At 37.1% G+C, this 27639-nt stretch overlaps 1 protein-coding gene and 1 long non-coding RNA gene across 3 annotated transcripts in view; one reads left to right on the forward strand and one right to left on the reverse strand.

Moving 5' to 3' along the window:
• ENOX1 (ecto-NOX disulfide-thiol exchanger 1) overlaps positions 1–27639 on the reverse strand; it is a 625875-nt gene that overhangs the window by 282279 nt on the left and 315957 nt on the right. The window lies entirely within an intron of this gene.
• LOC309647781 lies at positions 1669–27634 on the forward strand. The gene is made up of 3 exons (XR_014256289.1): positions 1669–10324; positions 19626–19754; positions 24372–27634. It is a non-coding gene; the product is annotated as an uncharacterized lncRNA (long non-coding RNA).

The following is a 27639-nucleotide window of genomic DNA, read 5'->3' on the forward strand; positions in this document are numbered from 1 at the left end:
CCGTGCTCCGCAACAAGAGAAGCCGCCGCAATGAGAAGCCCGCGCACCGCAAGGAAGAGCAGCCCCTGCTCTCTGCAACTAGAGAGAGCCCGCGCGCAGCAACAATGACCCAATGCAGCCAAAAATAAAAAAAAAATTAAAAAAAAAAAAACACAGGAAGGTGACTAAATGATCAAGCAAAGGACCTCACGAGGAGCTCAAAGAGGAAACGGCTATAGCCTGAGACGGTTGGGAAATCCGCACAGAGCAGGCAGGATTTAAAGAAGGCCTTTGAGGACTAGGTAGGATTCTAATTAGAAGGCCAGAAAGGGCCTTCCAAGCAGAGAGTGGGTAAGAAGCAATCGGACTACCAAATTTAAACATATACACAAATGAGAAAGTTCACATTCTGAGCAATACAAACTATATGAGGCCAATTGCTGAGCAAGGGGACATAATTAGCCCTATCACTTTTTTCGGTGAGAACCACTCCTGACATTGAAAAGAAGAACTAACCTGGCAGATGAAAGAGTTGGTTCAGCCGGAGCATAGAGACAAGCTTGGTGCACAACGCAGAGAACAAGCCGCAGAACAGCAGCGACAGTACAAGTCCCTTCCCTCTCTCATGCTGGGCCCCCCAAAGAGACCTAATTACCCAGGCATCAAGGCAAAAGCTGCTTAGTTCATTGCCAAACCCTTGAGGTTCCTACTCTATCTGATCGGATGATTATTTAATGTTGAAGGAATACATTTAGGACAAAAATCATGCAAAAGTTATGTGCTGTCTTTTATGCCATGTTATGTGATTATCAGTATTGATTTTCAATTACTTTTATAATGCGGTGGCCTTCTCTCTGGATTTCAGAATTAAAGCAACACTGTGCCATTTGTCCTTGACCCCTAAAATAGTTAACTTTCGTATTTATTCCAATATCTGGCCTTCATGCAAGACAGGAACTCATTGGGTGTGGGTATGAACGATCTGGGTATATGCATCATCTCACGAAGTCAGTTGGCAAAAAGAACACTGAGAAGTAGGCACCACTGGTATTTCACACATTATTAACTTATATTACAATTCAAATAAGCTTACAGCTGGCAAAAAAAAAAAAAAATCTCTTCTGTAAAGTGATCTCAAACATAATAGGCTTAATCAGAGATAAATTAAATTAGGCAGCCATGCATACTACAGCATATTAATTCTGAGTAGTTATTAAATACACTTTCTGTTATCAGTGGTGTGAACAACATTATATGCAAACAAATTCTTCGAGAGGATAGGAAATAAAGTTTATGTTTGGGATACTGTGTGCCTGATATCTTCCCATGCCTTCTTATAATGTTAAATAATCTTTTCTAATAATGGTACTGGGTTAAGTCTCCATAAATGAGTCAACTTCACTCCCAGGCAATAAGGCAAAAGAACAGCAGACAAAACTGCCAGTGTGGTTTTAGTTTTTTCCAAAGGGAGCTTTTCTACCTTTCTACTGCAATTTTTAAAAGAAGGCATTAGTGAGTCAAGCTGGAGCAAAGTTGTCCAAAACATAAGGTAGTGAATATTCATTATGTCAATTTTATGATGCATCTCATTCTGTGTTTTGGGTAACCTGTGTTGCCTGAGGATATTCAAAGAAGGAAATTATTAAGGTTGAGTGCTATTTTGTAAATAACATCCTACCATTCTCTCTTTGTTTCCTTAAATGGTAGTAATCTAACCCATCCAAGCTAGCATGCAGATTCCATAAACTAGCAGGTGGTGCTTCTGTGAAAGAAAAGAAAAAGAGACATCTAAGGGATGAAATATATCGAGAAAGGTAATGTACACACATACACACATGTTACCTTCCTGGATGTACTTTTGCCATATTATCTTGTTCTTTTATTAATCAATCAGGCCCTTCAATTTCTGTATCCAGAAGCAACTCAAGTTACTAGGTATGACCCTCCCACACACACCCAACCCCCAAGTCTGAGAAAAACGTTTGACACTCTTTGTGCTTTGCACATTTAAAACTCAATGTAAGGTGACAAGAACATTAAGCTGCCCAGTGAGCAAAATGTGAGACTAATCACTATCTGTTCTTAGCCATGTGTATAATAATTGGCAAATTAAAGTGCCTGAGAATAGCTGGGCCACCTGCATGAGAAAGCATCACCCTGGAATGACTAATGAAGACAAATGTATGCGGCCAGCTTTACTGACAACTCCTTCCAACACCCACAGCCTGAAAAGGCACATTACAGTACCTGTTTCATTTACTGTAAAGTAAGCACCATGTCGATTTTTTGTAATTTAAAGGCATAAAACCTAACAACCCTCAATATTTTGTATATACATACTGATTGAATTGACTGTTATTTACTTTTGAAGTAAGTTAGAAAGAGAAAGACAAATATTGTATACTAATACATATATGTGGAATCTGAAAAAATTGGTATAGATGATCTTATTTACAAAGCAGAAATAGAGACAAAGACGTAGAGAACAAACGTATGGATATCAAGGGGGAAGGGGGTGGGATGAATTGGGAGATTGGGATTGACATATATACACTATTGATACTCTGTATAAAATAGGTAACTAATAAGAACCTACCGTATAGCACAGGGAACTCTACTCAGTGCTCTGTGGTGACTTAAATGGGGAGGAAAACCAAAAAAGAGGGGATATATGTATACGTATAGCTGATTCACTTTGCTGTATGGTAGAAACTAACACAACATTGTAAAGCAACTATACTCCAATTAAAAATTTAAAAGAAAAGACTTATTTACTCTTGAAAACTCAGTGTTTTTCTTTTTAAGCTGGCAAACTGGGATCAACTTGCTTATTAAAATGTTCAATGTGAAACTTTATAACAACTAAATTCAAATAAATACAAATGCTTCAAAAATAATTTTGTTTTAATAAACTTGCTATTATTCATCCATCCGTCCATCCATTCGACATTTACTGAATACCTACTATGTGCTAGGCACTTCTTGATATTTGGCAGAGAGAGATGAATAACATATCCTTAAGGACTTTGTCAACTATTGGAGGAAAGTTGCACGCACACAGCCAATTTCTACATGTTATTGTAGAAATCTTTTCAGAGCACCTCCCTTTCTCTTAGAGACTTCAGAGAGAAGACTCTTGAGCTGCATTCTAGGACCATATAAAGAGGGCACAAAATGAAGAGTTTTTGTGGCTGAACAAGCTTAAGAAAAGTCTTCCAAGCTGAGAGAGAAGCATGTGCAAAATCAACAAGAAGGTCATGGTCTGAGTGAGGAAAAGAAATCGCCTTCAGAGTAAATGAATGAAATAAACACAAGAGGCAAGAAAGTCAACAGATGATGGTGAACACTAGGCAAGGGTGAGAATGTGCAGGGCCCCAGAAGACATGTCTAGGACTTGGGATTTTATTCTATGGGGCAGTAGTTTGCAATACACATGCCAGGGAACCCTCGGGTCCCGGGAAGGGAGGGAGACAGACTGGGAAGGCGTGAAAAGAGTGAAGGAGAGGCCGACCAGTCAGGACTCTGGGCCCCGAAACTCTGCTTCAACCACAGTACCTTTGCCAATGTGTGTCTTCTGCTGGGCCTTCTAAATTTTTTAAATAACTTTTGAACTTGGAAAAATTTTAGATTTACAAAAGTTGAAAAGATAATACAGAGAGTTCCCATAAACACCTCACCCAGTTTCCCCTGATATTAATCTCTTTATGTTACCACCACGGCACATTTGTTACAACTGAGAAACCAACATTGGTACCTTGCTATTAACTAAATTCCGGACTACGTTCGTATTTCACCAGTATTTCCACTTGTGTACTTTCTCTGTTCCAGGATCCAATCCAAGACACCACACTGCATCGAGACACCATGTCTCTTCTGTCTCTTTTGATGTGTGCCAGTTTCTCAGTTTTTCCTTGTTACTCATGACCTTGACAGTCTTGGGGAATATTAGCCAGGCATTTCACACTCACTCTGGGTTTGTCTGATGTTTTCCTCGTGAGTAGACTAGGGTTATGGGTTTTGGGAGGAACGCCACAGAGGTGAGGTACACTTTCCATCACATCATATCAGGGGGCATATATCATCGACAAGACTTGGCACTTGCAATGCTAACTTTGATCGCTCGGTTAAGGTAGTATATACTGAGTTTCTTCACTGTAAAGTTACTATTTTCCCTCTTCACAAGCTCTCTGATTTGGAAGCTAGTCACTCCAGCCCACACTGAAGGATGAGGGTAAGCTTTACTTCCTGGAGGGGGCTATATCTACCTACATTATTTGGAATTCTTCTACAAGGAAGATTTGTCCCTTCTACTCCAATTATTAATTTGTTTAATCATTTGTTTATATTAGAATGAACTCATGCACATTTATTTTCTATTTTAGATTATAGGACAATAAATACCGTATTATCTATTTTGTTGCTCAAATTGTTCCAGCTTCTGCCATTGGAAAGTATTTTAGGTTGGCTCTTCTATTCCTTTGACATGACCCCATCCTTTTGTTCTTTGAGCACTTTATTGTTTTAGGGCAAACCAGATAATTCAGTCCTATATTGTATTTTTACTGCCCCAGCCCTAGAATCAGCCATTTCTCCAAAGATCCCTAGTTCCTTTTAATGGAGGATGATATTTAGAAACTAGTATCTGGGCATGGGTGTGCTAAGATGCTACTGGGGTATCACTGCTCCCAGGCCCTCTCAGCAGAGTTAGGAATGTATGTATATATTCAAGCCCAGGTATATATACATAGCTATAATTGTTTCTGTATCCATCCATCTGTATATATATTACACTAAACATGAGTTCATACTAACATGTCCAACTACAACCCAGTACTAAATGGTTCATTCTGGCTTTCCCTCCTTGCTTATCTGCAAAGACCCTGACAGAGAGAAACTCGGCTCCCACCACCCATTTACTTCTTTGTTTGACTCTAGTATTTGAAACTTCTTTTGAAAACAAAATTCTATTACTTTAAAATAATAGAAAAAAGCTTGAAAACAAACACTGTAAGAGAAGATCTTTAAATTATTTAATGTAGAAAAGTGACTTAATTATATTTATATTTTTAGAAACATTATTCTGACTGAGTGAGGAATGGGTTGAAGGGGGCTGAGACCTGAGGTAAGGACAAATGCTAGAAAGCATGCTGTGTACTCCACAGAGGATATTAAAGACCTGAGAAGAAACAGCAGCTATGGAAACACAGAAGAAGGAATTAACTTGAGGGATATTTTAGAAGATTCATAAATAGAACTTAAGTGATTGGATGTAGAAAGTGAGAGAGAGAAGATGGAGATAAATATGGATGAAGTAATGGGGTAAAGGTGTCTTTTTATCTCAGAAAATACACTGGGAGGAAAGGATTTGGGAAGAAAATAATTGAGTATAAGGCATTTAAAATGGAGTATCCGTGTGGACACGCTTCAAAGACCTCCTGAAATGTGGTTCTGGATTTCAAGAGAGTTGTATAAGCTGTAAAAGTGAATTTCAGGGTCTTAAGCCCAAAAAGGAAAATGCAAAATCTTGGCACCAAATAAAAAGGCCAGGAATATGGGACGAATAAGAAATAGAAGATCAGGGACAACAAACTATACAACAATAATATTGAGAAATAACATGCTGAATACATGAACATGTGGTATCTCTCCATTTATTTAGGTCATAATTTCTTTCAACAATGCTTTGTAGTTTTCAGTGTACACGTCTTACACTTCTTTTATTAAATTTTTTCCTAAGTATTTTGTTATTTTTTATGCTATTTTAAATGAAATTGTTTTCTTAATTTCATTTTTAGATTGCTCATTGCTGGCATATAGAAATATAACTGGTTTTTATGTACTGATCTTCTATCCTGCAAGCTCGATGAACTCATTTATTAGCTCAACAGTTTTTTTGTGAACTCCTTAGGATTTTCTATATATGAGACTGTGTCATCTGTAAACAGAGTTTGTTTTATTTGTCCCTTTTCAATCCAGATGCCCTTTATTTATTTTTCTTGCCTAACTGCCTTGTTAGAACCTCCAGTAAATTACTGAATAAAAGTGGCAAGAGTAGACATCCTTGTGTTTTTTGATCTCAGGTGGGAAACTTTCAGTCTTTCACCAATAAGTATGATGTTAGCTGGGGGTTTTTCATAGATAATTCTTTATCAGATTGAGAAAGTTTCTTCATATTCCTAGTTCGCTGAGTGTTTTTAACAAAAGGTATTTTGTCAAATGCTCTTCCTGCATCTATTGAGATGATCATATGGTTTTTGTCTTTTATTCTATGAATATGGAGTCTTACATTCATTAATTTTTGAATTTTGAACTAACCTTGCACTCCTGAGATAAATCCCACTTGGTCACAGTGTATAATCCTCTCTACATGTTGTTGTATTTGATCTGCTAGAAATTTTTTTGTTGAAGATTTTTGAGTCTACATACGTAACAAATATTGGTCTGTATCTTTGTTTGATTTTGGTATCAGGATAAAAGTACACTTATAGTTTTACATATTAGCAGGAACGAACTGGAAGATAAAAAATTTAAATTACACCTAAATTATTAAAAATACATAAAATTCTTAGTAATAAATGCACCAAGAGGAATGTATGAATTATACACTAAAAACTATAAAATATTGCTGAGACATATTAATGAAGAGAATGTACATTTATGGATTGAGAGGCTCAATACTGATGTCAATTCTTTCCAAAATGAGCCTCAGATTTAACATATTCTCAACTGTAATCTGACTAAACTGATTATTTTTAAAACTGGTAAGCTAATTCTAAAATCTACATAAATTTTCAGAAGAAATAGAATATCTAAGCCAATTTTATAAAAGAACAAAGATGGAGGACTTACACATCTGACTTGAAGACTTGCTGTAAAGCTACAGTAATCAATACAGTGTGGTACTAGCATAAGGAGCAACAAAATCAATGGAACAGAATAGAGAGCTCAGAAATAGGTGCACACTTACGTGGTCACTTGATTTTTGAGACTAGCACTAAGGCATTCCAATAAGGAAAGGAAAGGCTTTTCAAAAATAGTGTTGGAAGAATTAAACATCCCACATAGAAGATAATAAACAAATAATATACAAAACATAATATACAAAAGTTAATTCAATAAGGATCATAAATCTAAACATAAAATCTAAAACTATATAACTTTTCAAAGAAACCACAGAATTTTTTTGACTTGAGCATAAAGTTATCTTAGGATACAAAAGCCAGTGTCTATGAAAGGAAAAAAAAACCCAATAAATTACACCCCCCAAATTAAAACTTCTGCTCAACAAAAAACATCATTAAGAGAATGAATAGACAAGCAATACATTGGAATTGGAAGGAAGCAGTTGCAATGTATACATCTAATAAAATCCTGGAGACTAATATATATCTTATACCTCAAAAATAAAAATACATACAAGCAACCCAATATAAAGATGGGCAAATACTTCAATGGACACTTTACAAAAGAAGATATGCCAGTAAGCACATGAAGAAGATGTCAACATATTAGTCACCAAGAAAAATGCATATTTGATCACAATGAACTATCACTGCAAACCCAATTCTAGCTTACCAGAACAGAATGGCGAAAATTAAAGAGACTGACAAGACCAAATGCTGTTGAAGATGTGTAACAACTAAAACTATCATATATGGTTGATGCGAATGTAAAATGGTAAAACTACTTTGTACAAAGATATGGTAATTTCTTCTAAAACTCAATATACACCTACCTATGACTAAAATTCCACTCTTAGATATTGACCTAAAAGAAATGAAACCATATCTTCATGAAAGACTTGTTCAAGAATGTTCATGGCAACTTATCCAAAACAGAGCCTGAAAAGAACACAGGTGTCCATCCACAGAAGAATGGATTAACAAACTGTCGTATATTCATGCAATCAAATATCACTCAGCAAGAGATAGAAATGAGTTACTGATAGACTCAAGAATAGATTAATCTCAAAAACATACTATGTAAAAGAAACCTGACACGAAAGAGTATGTAGTATATGAGTCTACTTATACGGAGTTCTAGAACTAGAATTGATTTACTCTAGCGGTGGGGATGGGGATGTGCTGGGAAGGTGTATGAGGGAATTTTCTGGGGTTGATAGACACTTGGGTAGCACAGGTGTATATCTCTGTTGGAACTCACAGAAATGTACACTTAAGATCTGTGCATTTTATGTAAATATGTAAATTTTACCTAACAATTTTACTTAAAAAATAAGAATCATATAAAAAAATCATAAACTTTGAATTCTAGTAATGGTACATATACCAAAGTATTTGGGGGAATTGTAGTGATGTCTACAGTTTACTTAGAAATGTTTCCAAAAATACAGTGGATTCGTGGATGAAAACAGGGATGCATAGAGGTAAGCATATGAGTGTTCACTGCCAATTGCTTTCAACTTTTCTGTGTGGTTAAACATTTCCATAATAAAATCTTGCAAAAAAAAAAGAAACCTGAAAAACCGAGTCTTTCACAATAAATAATAAATTAAAGGAAAAAGTTAAAAGAAAAAAAAAAGAAAGCAATCCCAACTCATAAGTTACTAGCCATGTGAACTTCGCAAAGTTTTTAAATAAAGAGTCTATGTCTAAATTTCCTTATTTGTAAAACGAAAATGATAAATAATACCTTTTATACAGGATCCTTAAAGGACTATACTTGCTAATATACGTAAAGAACAACAAGCACTGAGTAAATGTTTGGCTACTATTTTTAGTGAGCACGGAGCACCTGTGGCCATAAATCCACAAAAATAAAATGCCTCAGAAACAGAAAAGGAGGGCACTCCTTGCAATTGCCTTTGTTAAGGCAATTGTGATGTTTGTTGCATAGATAAAATCAGATTCACTGTGATTTTTTGTTTTCTGTGCATGAATGTCATTTATCAGGACCCCTAAGCAAATGAGCTAGTAGAAAGGAAATATTGTATTTTAAAACACCCATAAAGCATATTTTTAGAAATGGTATTTCCTTGACTTTCATTCCAGGAAAATGCTAACACATGGCGTGCAGCATGCTGGGCCCAGAAAAGAAAGCCTGCCAGATGCCACAGCAATAAATAGAGTGGGGCTTTGGAGAGGAAAAGTAAAATGAGAACATGTAACGTTATGCCTCCAGTACCCTTACCATCTGGTATTTAGCCCACTGAAATTATGGGGTTTTTGGAAATTCACCTTTGTAGGCCACCTTTAATTAATTTTCTTATTTATTTGTTTAGCAAACATTTAAATCACAGCCTACTATGGGCAGAGTTCTGCATGCCCTCCAGGACCTCAGCAAAATGAAGGGTGAGGTAATGTTAGAAAGAAGAAGTTCTAAGTGCAGTATAATGAGAGGTTAGTACCATTTACACCTGCCGCCTCCTTCTTTAATATTCATTTTAAAAACACAATTTTAACATTTTCCATCGATAGGTTAAGCAGCCACATATTTTCACAAACGACAGGAATTCGCAGACAGGAAAAGAGGTGGCAGAGTGTGTTACGTGGGTTATGTTTTACTTTGCTGAGAAATGCGTAAGTAGAAATACATTTTTATAAATTATATTTCCTATAGTGCTTGCATTATCATTTTTATCAATATTTTAAATGCAAGTGGAATTTCTTAATGTGGTATCTTTTACTTTCAATTTAGCAATATTTCTGAGGAGAAAACTGAGCTCTAGAATGTTGAAAACTGTCTCATTCTATTATGACTGCTCTCCTTAGGGTTTTCAAATATGTATACTTGTGATAATCCTAAGAAACTGTGATTGATGGATTTTTACCCAGAATTTTAAAACAACAACAATCACAAATTCTTTTAAATGAAAGGAAAAGTACATTCTGTTCCCTTAACTTGTCTTTATTTTGGGATTATACGTTCTCTGCTAAAATTTAGGATGGAATTTCTAACAGTGATGGCATTGTTCAGTAAATAGCAGTCCTTTGTGTGTGTGCAAATTTTCAAATGAATGGAAATGGTCTTAGACATTTTATCTGGAAAACTTTCGCCTATAGTATTTATTCAAATGTTGTCCATATTTTCAGGAAAGAATTGAGAAAAATGTCTTTCTCATAAAAAGATGTCATTCCCTTGTGGCTATTATGAAAGGAACTCCCTCTCCTCCCTCCAGTACACAACACACAAACCCTGTGCTATCAATAGAAGCGGAACATAAAATTAAAGAAACACTGACTGCATGCCAAATTCTGGGATAACAGGGAAGAGAAAGCCAGTCGGCAATCACCTCTCCTAGCCCTTATCTTCTCCTCCCACTTATCTCTCCCAGGCTGGGGATGTCCGGACTCTATGACCTCTTTCTTCAGTGGAGACACAAGCTGTGAGTCAGGTGCCCTGAACTTTAATGTCTATTCTTCTTCCCCTTTAACCTTACTGTTAAGAGAAAATAAAATGTTTTATGTCAATGAAAATATTCAGTCACTTGGAAATCATCTTTCTGGGTTTCAGCACCGATACACCTGTGATCTTAAAAAATCCTTTCAATTTAAATAGTAATGAATTTGTCACAGAAGTATATTAGGAGACCTATATTCAAATAAAGTTGCCCACTGACTTTAGGTGAATCCACTGTTTTCTAAATCAATACAAGTTGCTTAGGATGATCAAAGGCCAAACTTTTGTAATCTCTCCCCATGTAGATCATCTTAGAGTAAAATTATTAGGGAGAAATTAGGGATTCGTAAAGCAAGACAGAGAGCGTTTTTGTTGTTGTTGTTGTCATTTTGATTAGCCACAAGCTTATACCACTGTATTTACTGGAGAGTGTATAACTGTCTTGAAATGAAACATCACATAATTCCAACAAGTATGCTCTCTCTAGTTCACCTAAATTAGGGAGGCTTCCCTATATTCATTTTGTCTCTTTCACAAGCATCCTTCAGATTCTTTGCCCTTAATTACTTACATCTATGCTTCAAGTATTAGGAGCACGCTTGAAATTTACAGTTTTTCTAAGTTCCTAACACTTATTAGCTTTGTTTTCTGCCTAGACCTGTTAACCTAATTTTGTCTTCAATGCTTTTGGGAATAATGCATTGCTTATCTTTAAATTTTCCATAGCTGTTTCTACATTAAGGAATCCAAATGCAGGTTTCAATTTACTCATTATGAATTTGCTGATCCTCTAATCTGAATTAAAAACCAAATTTTTTTCATTCTTCTCCGTTGCGTTTCAAATTTTAACAGATACTTTCAAACTGTATTTGAAAAACTTATAATCCAACACCATGACCAATCTTCTGCCAAGCACTGGTGTCTAAATCTTTCTTTCTTTTTATTTTTTTAAGTGCTAGGAATCCTGATATAAAAGACAAGGGAAAGAAAATGCAGAAGGATGACAGTAGGCCTATTACTGGACACATGTCCTCTTTCTCCTCTGCAGCTTCAACTTCTTGGAAGGTATCAGAACCCAGGGGCTCCACCCCAACTCCTGAGAGAACGGGCCTCCACAGGAAAGGAGAGGGAGGAAAGGAAGGCTGCAGATCTGGTGATAATTTGAGCTGAGTTCCGATGCCACATCCTGTAGGCAGACAGATTAACAGAGCAGCATTTTGATTTTCTAAAGTGAAATCCACCAGAAATTAAGAGTGTGCAGTTTGTGGGAATTCTAGCACTCTTCTTTTTAAATTAAATTTAATTAATTAATTAATTAAACATCTTTATTGGAGTATAATTGCTTTACAATGATCTGTTAGTTTCTGCTACATAACAAAGTGAATCAGCTATACGTATACATATATGCACATATCTCCTCCCTCTTGCGTCTCCCTCCCACCCTCTGTATCCCACCCCTCTAGGTGGACACAAAGCACCAAGCTGATCTCCCTGTGCTATGAGGCTGCTTCCCACTAGCTATCTATTTTACATTTGGTAGTGTATATATGTCCTTGCCACTCTCTCACTTCGTCCCAGCTTACCCTTCCCCCTCCCCATGTCCTCAAGTCCATTCTCTATGTCTGCGTCTTTATTACTGTCCTGCCCCTAGGTTCTTCAGAACCATTTGTTTTTTTAGATTCCATATATATGTGTTAGCATATGGTATTTGTTTTTCTCTTTCTGACTTATTTCACTCTGTATGACAGACTCTAGGTCCATCCACCTCACTACAAATAAATCAATTTCGTTTCTTTTTATGTCTGAGTAATATTCCATTGTATATATGTGCCACATCTTCTTTATCCACTCATCTGTCGATGGACACTTAGGTTACTTCCAAGTCCTGGTTATTATAAATAGAGCTGCAGTGAACACTGTGGTACATGACTCTTTTTGAATTATGGTTTTCTCAGGGTATATGCCCAGTAGTGGGATTGCTGGGTCGTATGGTAGTTCTAATTTTAGTTTTTTACGGAACCTCCATACTGTTCTCCATGATGGCTGTATCAATTTACATTCCCACCAACAGTGCAAGAGTGTTCCCTTTTCTCCACACCCTCTCCAGCATTTACTGTTTGTAGATTTTTTGGTCATGGCCATTCTGACTGGTGTGAGGTGATACCTCATTGTAGTTTTGATTTGCATTTCTCTAATGATCAGTGATGTTGAGCATCCTTTCAGGTGTTTGCTGGCAATCTGCACATCTTCTTTGGAGAAATGTCTATTTAGGTCTTCTGCCCATTTTTGGATTGCATTGTTTGCTTTTTTGATATTGAGCTGCATGAGCTGCTTGTAAATTTTGGAGATTAATCCTTTGTCAGTTGCTTCATTTGCAAATATTTTCTCCCATTCTGAGGGTTGTCTTTTCATCTTGTTTATATTTTCCTTTGCTGTGCAAATGCTTTGAAGCTTCATTAGGTCCCATTTGTTAATTTTGTTTTTATTTCCATTTCTCTAGGAGATGGGTCAAAAAGGATCTTGCTGTGATTTATGTCAAAGAGTGTTCTTCCTATGTTTTCCTCTAAGAGTTTAATAGTGTCTGGCCTTACATTTAGGTCTTTAATCCCTTTTGAGTTTATTTTTGTGTATGGTGTTAGGGAGTGTTCTAATTTCATTCTTTTACATGTCCAGTTTTCCCAGCACCACTTATTGAAGAGGCTGTCTTGTCTCCATTGTATATGCTTGCCTCCTTTATCAAAAATAAGGCAACCATATGTGTGTGGGTTTATCTCTGGGCTTTCTATCCTGTTCCATTGATCCATATTTCTGTTTTTGTGCCAGTATCATACTGTATTGATTACTGTAGCTTTGTAGTATAGTCTGAACTCTGGGAGCCTGATTCCTCCAGCTCCATTTTTCTTTCTCAAGATTGCTTTGGCTATTCGGGGTCTTTTGTGTTTCCATACAAATTGTGAAATTTTTTGTTCTAGTTCTGTGAAAAATGCCATTGGTAGTTCGACAGGGATTGTATTGAATCTGTAGATTGCTTTGGGTAGTATAGTCATTTTCACAATATTGATTCTTCCAATCCAAGAACATGGTATAGCTCTCCATCTATTTGTATCATCTTTAATTTCTTTCATCAGTGTCTTATAGTTTTCTGCATAGAGGTCTTCTGTCTCCTTAGGTAGGTTTATTCCTAGGTATTTTATTCATTTTGTTGCAGTGGTAAATGGGAGCGTTTCCTTAATTTCTCCTTCAGATTTTTCATCATTAGTGTATAGGATTGCAAGAGATTTCTGTGCATTAATTTTGTATCCTGCTACTTTACCAGATTCATTGATTAGCTCTAGTAGTTTTCTGGTAGCATCTTTAGGATTCTCTATGTATAGTATCATGTCATCTGCAAACAGTGACAGCTTTACTTCTTCTTTTCTGATTTGGATTCCTTTCATTTCTTTTCCTTCTCTTATTGCTGTGGCTAAAACTGCAAAAACTATGCTGAATAATAGTGGTGAGAGAGGGCAAGCTTGCCTTGTTCCTGATCTTAGAGGAAATGCTTTCAGCTTTTCACCATTGAGAACGATGTTTGTCATATATGGCCTTTATTATGTTAAGTTCCCTCTTTGCCTACTTGCTGGAGGGTTTTTATCATAAATCGGTGTTGAATTTTGTTGAAAGCTATTTCTGCATCTATTGAGATGATCATAAGGTTTTTCTCCTTCAGTTTCTTGATATGGCTTATGCTACTGATTGATTTGCGCATATTGAGGAATCCTTGCATTCCTGGGATAAACCCCACTTGATCATGGTGTATGATCCTTTTAATGTGTTGTTGGATTCTGTTTGTTAGTACTCTGTAGAGGATTTTTGCATCTATGTTCATCAGTGATATTGGCCTGTAGTTTTCTTTCTTTGTGACATCTTTGTCTGGTTTTGGTATCGGGGTGATGGTGGCCACTTAGAATGAGTTTGGGAGTGTGCCTCCCTCTGCTATATTTTGGAAGAGTTTGAGAAGGATAGGTGTTAGCTTTTCTCTAAATGTTTGGTAGAATTCGCCTGTGAAGCCATCTGGTCCTGGGCTTTTGTTTGTTGGAAGATTTTTAATCACAGTCTCAATTTCAGTGCCTGTGATTGGTCTGTTTACATTTTCTATTTCTTCCTGGTTCACTCTCGGAAGGTTGTGCTTTTCTATGAATTTGTCCATTTCTTCCAGGTTGTCCATTTTATTGGCATATAGTTGCTTGTAGTAATCTTTCATGATCCTTTGTATTTCTGCAGTGTCAGTTTTTACCTCTCCTTTTTCATTTCTAATTCTATTTATTTGAGTCTTCTCCCTTTTCTTCCTGATGAGTCTGGCTAACGGTTTATCAATTTTGTTTATCTTCTCAAAGAACCAGCTTTTAGTTTTATTGATCTTTGCTATTGTTTCCTTCATTTCTTTTTCATTTATTTCTTATCTGATCTTTATGATTTCTTTCCTTCTGCTAACTTTGGGGTTTTTTTGTTCTTCTTTCTCTAATTGCTTTAGGTGTTAGGTTAGGTTATTTATTTGAGATGTTTCTTGTTTCCTGAGGTAGGATTGTATTGCTATAAACTTCCCTCTTAGAACTGCTTTTGCTGTATCCCATAGGTTTTTGGTCATCATGTTTCCACTGTCATTTATTTCTAGGTATTTTTTAATTTCCTCTTTGATTTCCTCAGTGACCTCTTGGTTATTTAGTAGTGTATTGTTTAGCCTCCATGTGTTTGTATTTTTTACAGATTTTTTCCTGTAATTGATATCTAGTCTCATAGCGTTGTGGTAGGAAAAGATGCTTGATACGATTTCAGTTTTCTTACGTTTGCCAACGCTTGATTTGTGACCTAATATATGATCTATCCTAGAGAATGTTCCTTGAGTACTTGAGAAGAAAGTGTAATCTGCTGTTTTTGGATGGAATGTCCTATAAATATCAATTAAGTCCATCTTGCTTAATGTATCATTTAAAGCTTGTGTTTCCTTATTTATTTTCATTTTGAAGATCTGTCCATTGGTGAAAGTGGGGTGTTAAAGTCCCCTACTATTATAGTCTTACTGTCAATTTCCCCTTTTATGGCTGTTAGCATTTGCCTTATGTATTGAGGTGCTCCTATGTTGGCTGCATAAATATTTACAATTGTTATATCTTCTTCTTGGATTGATCCCTTGATCATTATGTAGTGGCCTTCCTTGTCTCTTGTAATAGTCTTTATTTTAAAGTCTATTATGTCTGATATTAGCATTGCTACTCCAGCTTTCTTTTAATTTCCATTTGCATGGAATATCTTTTTCCATCCCCTCACTTTCAGTCTGCATGTGTCCCTAGGTCTGATGTGGGTCTCTTGTAGATAGCATATATACGGGTCTTGTTTTTGTATCCATTCAGCCAGTCTATGTCTTGGTTGGAGCATTTATCCATTTACATTTAAGGTAATTATCGATATGTATGTTCCTATTACAATTTTCTTAACTGTTTTGGGTTTGTTATTTTACGTCTTTTCCTTCTCTTGTGTTTCCTGCCTAGAGAAGTTCTTTTAGCATTTGTTGTAAAGCTGGTTGGGTGGTACTGAATTCTCTTAGCTTCTGCTTATCTGTAAAGGTTTTAATTTCTCCATTGAATCTGAATGAGACTGTTGCTGGGTAGAGTAATCTTGGTTGTAGGTTTTTCCCTTTCATCACTTTAAATATGTCCTGCTAGTCCCTTCTGGCTTGCAGATTTCCTGCTGGAAGATCAGCTGTTAACCTTATGGGGATTCCCTTGTGTGTTATTTGTTATTTTTCCCTTGCTCCTTTTAGTATTTTTTCTTTGTATTTAATTTTTGATAGTTTGATTAATATGTGTTTTGGTGTGTTTCTCCTTTGATTTATCCTGTATGGGACTCTCTGCACTTCCTGGACTTGACTGACTATTTCCTTTCCCATAGTAGGGAAGTTTTCAACTATAATCTTTTCAAATATTTTCTCAGTCCCTTTCTTCTTCTCTTCTTCTTCTGGGACCCCTATAATTCGAATGTTGGTGCGTTTAATGTTGTCCCAGAGGTCTCTGAGACTGTCCTGAATTCTTTTCATTCTTTTTTCTTCATTCTGCTCTGCGGTAGTTATTTCCACTATTTTATCTTCCAGGTCATCTATCCGTTCTTCTGCCTCAGTTATTCTGCTATTGATTCCTTCTAGAGAATTTTTAATTTCATTTATTGTGTTGTTCATCATTGTTTGTTTGCTATTTAGTTCTTCTAGGTCCTTGTTAAACGTTTCTTGTATTTTTTCTCCTTTCTATTTCTAAGATTTTGGATGATCTTTACTATCATTATTCTGAATTCCTTTTCAGGTAGACTGCCTATTTCCTCTTCATTTGTTTGGTCTGATGGGTTTTACCTTGCTCCTTCATCTGCTGTGTGTTTCTCTGTCTTCTCATCTTGCTTAACTTACTGTGTTTGAGGTCTCCTTTTCACAGGCTGCAGGTTCATAGTTCCCAGTGTTTTTGGCGTCTGCCCCCAGTGGCTAAGGTTGGTTCAGTGGGTTGTGTAGACTTCCTGGTGGAGGGGACTGATGCCTGTGTTCTGGTGGGCAGGACCGCATCTGGTGGTGTGTTTTGGGGTGCCTGTAACCTTATTATGGTTTTAGGCAGCCTCTCTGCTAATGGGTGTGGTTGTGTTCCTGTTTTGCTAGTTGTTTGGCATAGGGTATCCAGCACTGTAGCTTGCTGGTCTTTGAGTGGAGCTGGGTCTTAGCGTTGAGATGGAGAGCTCTGGGAGAGCTTTCGCCATTTGATATTATGTGGAGCTGGGAGGTCTCTCGTGGACCAATGTTCTGAACTCGGCTCTCCCACCTCAGAGGCACAGGCCTGACATGTGGTTGGAGCACCCAGACCCTGTCAGCCACATGGCCAGGGATGTGGGGAGTTTCTTGCCTTTTGGGAAGTCTGAGGTCTTCTACCAGCGTTCAGTAGGTGATCTGTAGGAGTTGTTCCACATGTAGATGTATTTCTGATGTATTTGTGGGGAGGAAGGTGATCTCCATATCTTACTCCTCCGCCATCTTGAAGGTCTCCCTCCTCTAGCCCTCTTATCAACAAATATGCCAAGTGAGAACCCAGAGCCATCCGCAGAGCTATCATTATGACAGATACTGATAAAAATCATACCTTTACCATTAGAAAATAGTACTAATAATCTCTTACTGGGGATATCAGTACTACCAGAACAACTTCTACTTAAAAACATATGTGAGCTAAGATTGAAAAGCACTTTCCTGCTGATTTTAGACATATGGGAAGGCCTAAATAGTACTGTGAAACTTGGCAGAACAGCTAGAGGTAATGTGTGCAAGAATTTCTGGCTGAAATCCTATTTTCTGATGACTTATACTCAGTTACAAACTAAACTTGGTGCAAATCTTAGCTTAGTAGAACTCCATCAAATACAACCAAAATAAAGATTAAGGGTGGGGAAAAACCCTATAAACTTGACTTTCAGAAAAGACCAGAGCATTGGTTGCAAGGGAAACAAAAGGAAATTGTCAATACTTACTAATCTTTTTATTTAGAAAATTACATTTTACAAGTGCTAAGATCAATTACAGTCTAATAATTTCCAGTACTTTGAAAAGAATAAATAATTAAAAGGAGCAAGAATTGAACCCAGGAAAGGCTCTGTCAGTTCTAGAAATAATTGCTTTTACTCTTCAATTTTTCAAAGTTTCACTTTTATAGTGGTGTCAACTGGCTCAGCGCACTGTCATGTACAAAAATATAATGGACTAAAAAACTTTAATTTCTTAGAATAACAAAACAGAATTTGAGAACAGTCTAAACACTGAGACATACAGCTCTTAAAATTTTAAGGGAGTAGACACTTGTTTTAGAGCCCTAAATAATCTGGTAACCTTAAATAGAGACTTTAATTTTAATAACTTTTGGGAATTGGTGCTCTCATCTAACTCTGATCTTTCATTTGTTTTTAGATGTTTAGTTTTCAATCACAGGAGATCTAAATGTTGAGGTTAAGTGTTTTAGTAGATGAAAGATGATTACTAGTAACACTAAAATACCTCTAAATCAAATGACCATGTAACCTCTACAAATATTTATTACTGTAACTTCTACAAATATTTATTTCTTTGTTTATTTATTCAACCATTCACCAAATATTTATTTAGCACATGCTAGGCAAAACACAAAACAACAGTAAAATCTACTAGAAAGTACAAATATATATCTGTCTGAGGATTTTTGATAGCTCCCAGTTTTTGAGGCACCACAATCTAAAAAAACACTTGAGATAGATCTTGAAATATACCAAACTTTAAAAAAATAATATACATTTTTCTAATGTTATTATGAAAGTAAGAGACAAAAGGAAGTATCTGATTGGTTAAATGGAAGAGAAAGGCCTCCAAAACTGGCTGACCTCTGAGGTGATGGAGAATAAGAAACTGTGCAAATGTCCTTTAAAAAGTATCTCTCAGGAATACCAATCAAGTCTCAGAGGGTAAAGATTAGAAGTAATCCCTTCTTCCTTCTTTCATTCTCTTTGTTTGTCTTTGCTCTATTCCTTTGGTCTTTTCTCATTGCTTACACATAAATATACTTGATTTAGATGGAATTAATAAAGCCACATTAGAAACTGCTCATAGAAAATTCAGTGGAAAAGGGACAGAGGCACATCTAATGGTAATAACAAAACAAAATAGAAAACTTTGTTGACAAGAAGGAAATAAAAGGTTTTCTAGTAGAGTTAAAGAATAACTGTTTCCTAAGTGCCTATTCAATGGCAGGGAGGGTGCTGCACTACCAAACGTTAAACCCATATCTACATGTCTACGTGTCTACTGTGAATGATGAGATGGGTGTAGGAAGGTGGTTGTCCAGAAAAAAAAAAAAAAAAAGACTGGTGAATGTTCCATTATGAGAAGGTAGATACATAAAACAATTAACTACTACGAATAAGTCTAATGTCCATATGTTAACAGATAATGCTAAAAAAAAACCCCAAAAAAACTGTTGAGGAAAAACAAATTGAAAGGTATAAATCAGTATGATCTCATCTTTGTAAACTTAAAAATAATATCCCATATATATAGACATACAAGTTATAGTATCTATGGCGATGGATAAATAGAAAGAATGGTAAATTTTTTTCACTTTAAAAAATAGATATCCAAAGCAACTTTAGAAGTATTAACATTTTAAAATATGGCAGTGGAGATGGTGGCCAAGGTGGTGAGTAGGAAGACCCTGAGCTCACCTCCTCCCATAGCAAACTAAAATTACAACTGTTTACAGAGCAACTATCAATGAGAATGATCTGAAGTCTAGCAGAAAAGATCTTCTACAACTGTAGATAAAGGAGGAGCCACAACAAGATCAGTAGGAGGGGCGGAGATGCCGTATAGTCAAGACCCACATCTCTAGGTAGGTGGCCCACAAATAGGAGTATAATCACAATTGCATAGATTTCCCCCAAGAAGCAAGGAGTCTGAGCCCCACACTGGTCTCTGAAGCCTGGGGGTCTTGCACCAGGAAGATGAGCCCACAGTATTTCTGGCTTTGAAGGCCAGCAGAGCTTGCATTCAGGAAAACCGGAAGGCTACAGAAAACAGAGACTCTGCTCTTAAAGGGCACATGCAAAGTTGCACATATGCAGAAACCCAGCGCAGAAGCAATAATTTGGAAGGAGTCTGAGTCAGACGCACTTGCTGATCTTGGAGAGCCTCCCAGACAGGCAAGAGGCAACTGGGACTTACCCTGGTGACAGAGACACTGGTGGCAGCCATTTTTAGGAGCTTATTCTACCATGAGAACACTAGTGCTGGCAGGCACCATTTTGGAGTCCTCCCTCTAGTTTATTAGTGCCTGGACCTGGCCCCACTCGCCAACTTTTCAGCATTAGTCCTGGGATGTCCCAGGCCAAGCAGCCAGCCTTGCAGGGACACAGCCCCACCCACAGTCAGGCTAGCACCGGGTCCAGGACCTACTGGGTCATGCAGGCAGCTAACTGGGACACAGGCCCACCACCGCCCACCAGTTGGCAGCAGCCTCTGTACTAGGCAGGGCCTGGCAACCAACCAGGCTGGAGACCAGTCACATCAGCACACAGTAATCAGCCCCACCACAACAGAAGGGTCCATGCAGCCTACATAGGGGGAGGAATACCTAGATCATATAGCTAGGGTGAACAGAAGGGAGTGTGCAGCTCGGACCCATTGATGTCTCCTACGTAAGGGCAAATTTCCTAGATTGGGAAATGTAACTGACCTACCTAATATATAGAAATAAAAGCAAATAATCAGGCAAAATAAGACAACAGAGGAATATTTTCAAAATGAAGGAACAAGGTAAAATCTAAGAAGGGCTAAGTGAAGTGGAGATAAGCAATCTACCCAATAAAGAATTCAAGATGTTTGATGAACTTGGGAGAAGAATGGATGAACATAGTGAAAAGTTTAAGAAAGACTTAGAAAATATAAAGAAGAGACAAACAGAGCTAAAGAATACAATGACTGCAATAAAAAAGAAGCAATCAACATTAGATTACATGATACAGAGGAAAGGATCAGCAAACTGGAAGACAGAGTAGTGGAGATCACTCAAGTTGAACAGAAAAAGAGAAAAGGATTTAAAAAAAAATGAGGATATGTTAAGAGACCTCTGGGACAACATCAAATGTACTAACATTCTCATTATAGGGGTCCCAAAAAGAGAAGAGAGAAAGAAAGGAGTAGAGAACTTATTTGGAGACATAATATCTGAAAATTTTCCTAACCTGGGAAAGGAAACAGATATCCAAGTCTAGGAAGCTCAGAGAATACCAAACAAGATAAACCCAAAGAGGTCCACACCAAGATATATTAGAATTAAAATGGCAAAAATTACAGATAAAGAGAGAATATTAAAAGCAACAAGATAAAAGCAACTAGTTACATACGAGGGAACTCACAAAGGCTATCAGCTGACATTTCAACAGAAATTCTTCAGGTCAGAAGAGAGTGGCACAATATTTTCAAAGTGATGAAGGGAAAAACCCACAACTAATAATACTTTACTGAGCAAGGCTATAATTCAGATTTGATGGAGAGATAAAGAGTTTTACAGACAAGCAAAAGCTAAAGGAGTCCACGACCACTAAACCAGCTTTACAAGAGATGTTAAAGGAATTTCTCTAAGCAAAAAAGAAAAGAGTACAACTAGAAATATGAAAACTATAAAAGGAAAAATCTCATTGGTAAAAGCAAACATACAATAAAGCTGGAGGAATCAGGCTCCCTGATTTCAAGCTATACTACAAAGATACAGTCATCAAAACAGTATGGTACTGGCACAAAAACATACACATAGATAAATGGAATAGAATAGAGAGCCCAGGAATGAACGTACACTTATATGGGCAATTAGTCAATGACAAAGGGGGCAACAACAATACACAATAGGGATAAGACAGCCTCTTCAATAAATGGTGTTGGGAAAACTGGACGCCTATATGCAAAAGAATCAAACTAGACTACCTTCTCACACCACATACAAAAATAAACTCAAAATTTATTAAAAACTTAAATGGCCTGACACCATAAAACTCCTAGAAGAAAACACAGGCAATATACTCTTTGACACTGGCCTTGGCAATATCTTTCTGGAAATGTCTCCTTAGGCAAGGGAAACAAAAGCAAAAGTTAAAAAATGGGACTGCATCAAGCTAAAAAGCTTCTGCACAGTGAAGGAAATTACCAACAAAACAAAAACGCTAGCTATTGAATGGAAGAAGATATTTGCAAGTGATATATCTGGTAAGGGGTTAATATCCCAAATATATAAAACTCATACAACTCAACATCAAAAAATGAAACAACTGATTGAAAAATAGGCAGAGGACGTGAACAGACATGTTTTTCAAAGAAGACATATAGATGGCAATGGACACATGAAAAAATGCTCAACATTACTAGTCATCAGGGAAATGCAAATTAAAATCACAATGAGATATCACCTCACACCTGTGAGAATGATTATTAACAAAAAGACAACAAATAATAAGTGTTGGTGAGGATGTGGAGAAAAAGGAACCCTAGTCAACTGTTGGTGATGTAAATTGTAAATGTAAATTGGTACAGTCACTATGGAAAATAGTATGGAGGCTCCTCAAAAAATTAAAAATAGAACTACCATACTACCCAGCAATTCCACCTCTGAGCATTATTCTGACAAAAACAAAAACAGTGATTCGAAAAGATATATGTACCCCTATGTTCAATGCAGCACTATTCACAACAGGCAAGATATGGAAGCAACCTAAGTGTCCATCAATAGGTAAATGGATAAAGATGTGGTATACAACTCAAGTCACAAAAAAGAATGAAATCTTGCCATTTGTGACAACATGGATGGACCTAGAGGGTATTATGCTAAGTGAAATAAGTCAGACAGAGAAAGACAAATGCTGTATGGTTTCACGTATATGTGGAATCTAAAAACCAAAACAAATGAACGAACATAAAAGAACAGACTCACAGATACAGAATGTAACAAAGAGGTGGTTACCAGAGAGGAGGGGGATTGGGGGATGAGTGCAATAGTTGAGGGAGATTAAGAGGTACAAAATTCCAGTTACAAAAACAAAAATGAGTCACAGGGATGAAATGTAAAGCATGGGGGATACAGATAGCTACACTGTGATATCTTTGTATGGTGACAGATGATAACCAGACATATTATAGTGATCATTTTGTAACGTACAGAAATACTGAATCACTATATTGTGTACCTGGAACTAACATAGTGATGTAGGTCAATTATACTTCAATTTTTAAAAATGTGTAAACACTGGGAGGAAATGCATAAAAATGCTAATAATGAAGGTTCTCTCAGGGGGGTGTTATGGGTGATTTCTAATTTTTCCTTTATGTTTTTATGTATTTCTATTTGTCTGCAATGAACATGCATGTTTTGCTTGTAAAATTAGAAAGAAAACAATAAATGTCATCAAAAATGAAAATCTTAAAATAAAATATGGCAGTAGGTACATACATCTATTATTTTCTGTAGGCTTAAACTACTTCATAATAAAATTTAATATGTTTTTAAATTTTGTTGTTTAAAAGAAGAATGCTGTAGAAATTTAGGCAATTAGAAGGAGCTAGTCCAGTAAGTCCAATTTTCTTATTTTTGAGCCCAGAATATACAAGGCTGATTATTTTCCATCTTTAGCAAGAGGAACAATGGAGAGTTAATGTAGAAGAAACTGTCCTTGATATGATGAATCATTGGCACTTTTGGCAAATGGATGGTCATTTCTAGAAGGAAGTGAATTACCTGAACATAATTATATTGAATCCTCTAGTTTTAAAAGAGTGTTTCAACTCATACACTATCCATGTAGGTTACTCTTTTTCTTCCTTACGGGGTGTGAATGTGAAGCTTTAGGGGCACAGTCAATGGATGCTACATTTTCATTGCTGCTAAAAATGTGTAAATAGAGTCTGGATTTTGAAGTAACAATTTACACACATAAAGTACTGACTAGCTGTGCAAGACCACAATTGACTTTTTATTTTTAAACTCCTCACAATACTTCCTCTTGATTCAAAATTGCCATCAGACATTTTCTAATGTAATTAGAAAGGAAGCCACAAACATCTTAACTTCGGATCATATGTAATTTTTAGAATTAATAGCAAGATCCGGAGAGTTTTGTTTGTTTTTAAATCCGAGTGGTAAATAAGTCTGAAACATTTCACTAGTGAGGCAAGACTCACTTGAGATATACTGTTAAACATGAGGGGTGAAAATACATCACAGACACAAGTGGTATTACACAGCCCACATTTTTCTGTAAACATAGTCTCTGTAACTCTGAATGTACTGAAACTCTGAAAACGTAATCCTCTGCATGAGGATTAGATATATACCCACAATAAGAGAGCATATTGGCCTATAATTTTCAACATTACATGCTTGTATTTTTTATTGTATGCTATTTTTCAACTGCTAGAGGAACATGGTCTCATAAATCTAATATTTATTCTTCCTTGTTTATAGAACTAGTAGAGCACTTCAGAAAATGAGAAACTCTGAGAAGTCACATATAACTTGGTGTCCTGTGCACCAAAGAAGAGAGGACAGGAAAGTCACCATGTTTGAAAAATTGGGCTCAGGAACTCAGTTATAAAGCTTTAAATAATTAAACAACACAAGGTAAGGGAGGCCTTTGATGTTATTTCTATCTCCATAAACGTGGTCTATTTATAGATGATAAATTTTATCATGTATGATTCTTCATTTTACTAGAGAGCAAAGAAAAAGAGTCCTTTAGTTCAGTTCCCACGTGCAACTCTGTACTTGCTGTGTGTATTTCGTGCAAGCTAAGGCGGAGAGTAAGTGTAATCCACTGTAACAACCAAGATACCCCTACTTGTAACTGTGTCTTTAAATCATGAATTCTTCTCATTTTCTTATTAAGTAACCTCTGTACTAAGGAATTCAATGATTCCTTATGTCAAGTCCAAAGAAAATAGCAGTGAATGAGAATTTGTTTTTCTATGGAAAGGTTGTGCCTGTATTACAGTAAATGTCTCAAGAGATCACACCCCTTAACAAAGCTTTTGTGGGAGAAATTTCCTGAAGTTCATTGTTTCTATGTCCTTTCCTTTTAATGGATAGCCTTACTTGAGATTTGGGAAGAATCCAGAGAAATAAAAGGCATCAAGTCATTTCCTCATTCTCTGCAGACATGAAGAATGGAGGGCAGGAATGGGGAGAGCTGCCAAAAGATAAGTGAGGGACAAGGCAGAAATGTGGATGGAGGGTGGGTGAGGGATAGCAGGGCTGATGGGAGAGAGAGTTTCAGCTGCAGTGAAGGGCCCTTTGAGCTACCCGCAAACTGATCCCTGAACTACCGAGGAAGCCTGTGACGGAGCAGAGAGCTGACACTGGGGTGCATGACACAAAGCAAGTGAAAAAAATACTCCTTTGCTACTGACCTGTTCTAGTCTCCCCTTGGATTTCAGATGCTCTACCCCTTCCTCTCTCAGTGACTGAGCTGATGATACCTTTGCAACACCAGCCCCACTATTTCCTCTGGGGTCCGAGCCCTGTCTTTGCTGTAAGTCCCCAGAGCTGTCCACTCTCTCCTGTTTTCCTGCACTGAGTTCTGATGTTATCTTCCCCATATCCATGTTCCCCTATCAGACAACAGTGATCTCCCCTAAACACCAAACCAGAAATTCTGGTTCTCCAGAAGAGTATCCATATATGCACGTTGGTGTGTTTCTAGACAGCTGAAAAGCCAGTGTAGACCCAGAATTGAAGAATGATGGGGGGGAAGAGAATGGCACCCAGAGTTAAAAACTGGGGTCCAGGCCCGGCCCCACCATTTCCTCAACTCTGCCCATTTCAGCATGCTCAACTCTCACCGGCAACTCTCTGGTCTGGGCGATCTGGGTCCTCCTCTGCAGGGACAGGCAAAGGAGGTTTGAATTTGGTTATCACGTCAACTGGGGACGGGGTGGCGGGGTGCTGCTGGTCTTTAGTTCCTTGAAGGCAGGGCTACTAACCTTTCTATTGATAAAATCCATGGGCTGATCTTGCATCACAAAGAAGTGTCCCCCTGAAAATGTCAATAGTGGCCCCACTGAGAAACAGCAATAGATGATTTTTCATGTTCCTGCAACCTGTCTGTATTCTCAAACCTAAGTGGAATGTAGAGAACTTAAGAGACTCAGAACAAAACTGTGGGGATAAACAAATTTGTGGACTGTATAATTTCATAGGAAAAGGTTCAAAAAAATGGATTTCTCTCTCCTGAAGAGAAAAAGGATGACTTGAGACTTAAGTCTATGATGACCAATACATTCTGTCTCCGTAACAGAAGAAATAAAGTGCCATGCGAGGAGGTCGGGAAACACTTAGGCTTTCTAGACAATGAGGTTTCTAAGAAAGGAGAATCTATATTAGGATTCAAAAGGAAAGTGGATACCTAGGTATGCAGGTCTGAAAACAAATAGTTTCTCATTGGTTTCAGACAGTTCAAGTGGGATCTTATTTGCAGACTCGGGAAGAACATTTAGGTAACTTCTCAAGTCCTTTCCAGCACCTCTTTTTCCGTCAGACACTTGTTACATCTCTGCACACCATAACATCCTACCAAGCTGACAGACTGGAGAGTTAAAGATGGAGACACAACCTCCCATCTGTCTTCTCCCCCAGTAGGTACCACATGCCTCACCCTTCAAAGTGAATCAATCATGGGGCCCAGCAATGAAGGGTGCAGTGGGAAAACTGGAATCTAGTCCAGCACTGCAGTGAAATCTACTTTGATTTCTCAGTAGAAGTAAGAGAAAGTTAAAAAAAAAAACCCACAGTAGAGGGCCATTACGGGAGAAAACATTTGTCACCGTGGACAGAATAAAAGTCCAACCAAATGAAATAAACGTCTGTGGAAAAAGACATGTCCTTCTAGGGAAAGTACTCTGTTCCTTCTCCCTCGCTCTTCACTTAGTTTTTGTCTGCTCAGTGAGCCAAGCTTTATCTGCTCTCTTGCTCATTTTTCCATCTATGAAAGATGGGTGGATTAATTTCAGCCTTTAGGTAGGTCTTTGTCAGAAAGTACTTTCAGAATAAAAGTGGTTTACTTGGTACCATCTCAGAAGCAGAACACGCACTTCCAAAATAAAATGCTTGCTTTGCTAGCAAGCTCTGTCCTTAAGTGAGTAACAATACTGTTAGTGATTTTTCGAGCTGTTAACGCACACACATTAAACAACCACCACGGTCACCCTGTTCTATCATAATAAATCATAGGGTGAGGACCCCTTGGTAGAGCTAAATGAAAACATTCTGGCTACTGAGATTTTACAATTTGAAAAATGTCATGATGATAACACTAGTTGATATTGACAAATGCAGTTCTGATTTTCAATGTTTCAAAATATAATTTATCAACGAGGTCTTAGCTAATTGAAAGTACTTAACAAAATCTGATATATGTAGACACAATATAAATGTACTGGATCTATTCAGTTAGAATTTATGAACACAGAAATAAAACTTGTTTTAAGCCAACGTGGGGGATATTTTATTTCTAATATCCTTGTAACATCCCACAGAGTATATAATAATAAGTATGAGAAGCATCATATCAAATTTCTTCTCATTTATATCCATCTCCCAATGAAATCAAAGGATTACAATCTGTGCGCAACCTACTTCCACAGTTCTTATTGCAATAGGGTATGACTATTATCCATTTAAAAAATATCCCTCAAAATTAATAATAACTTCAGTAAGACAAATGGAAAAATTAACACAA

This window comes from Balaenoptera physalus, assembly GCF_965194825.1.
Source record: "Balaenoptera physalus genome assembly, chromosome: 18".
NCBI classification, from domain to species: domain Eukaryota; kingdom Metazoa; phylum Chordata; class Mammalia; order Artiodactyla; family Balaenopteridae; genus Balaenoptera; species Balaenoptera physalus.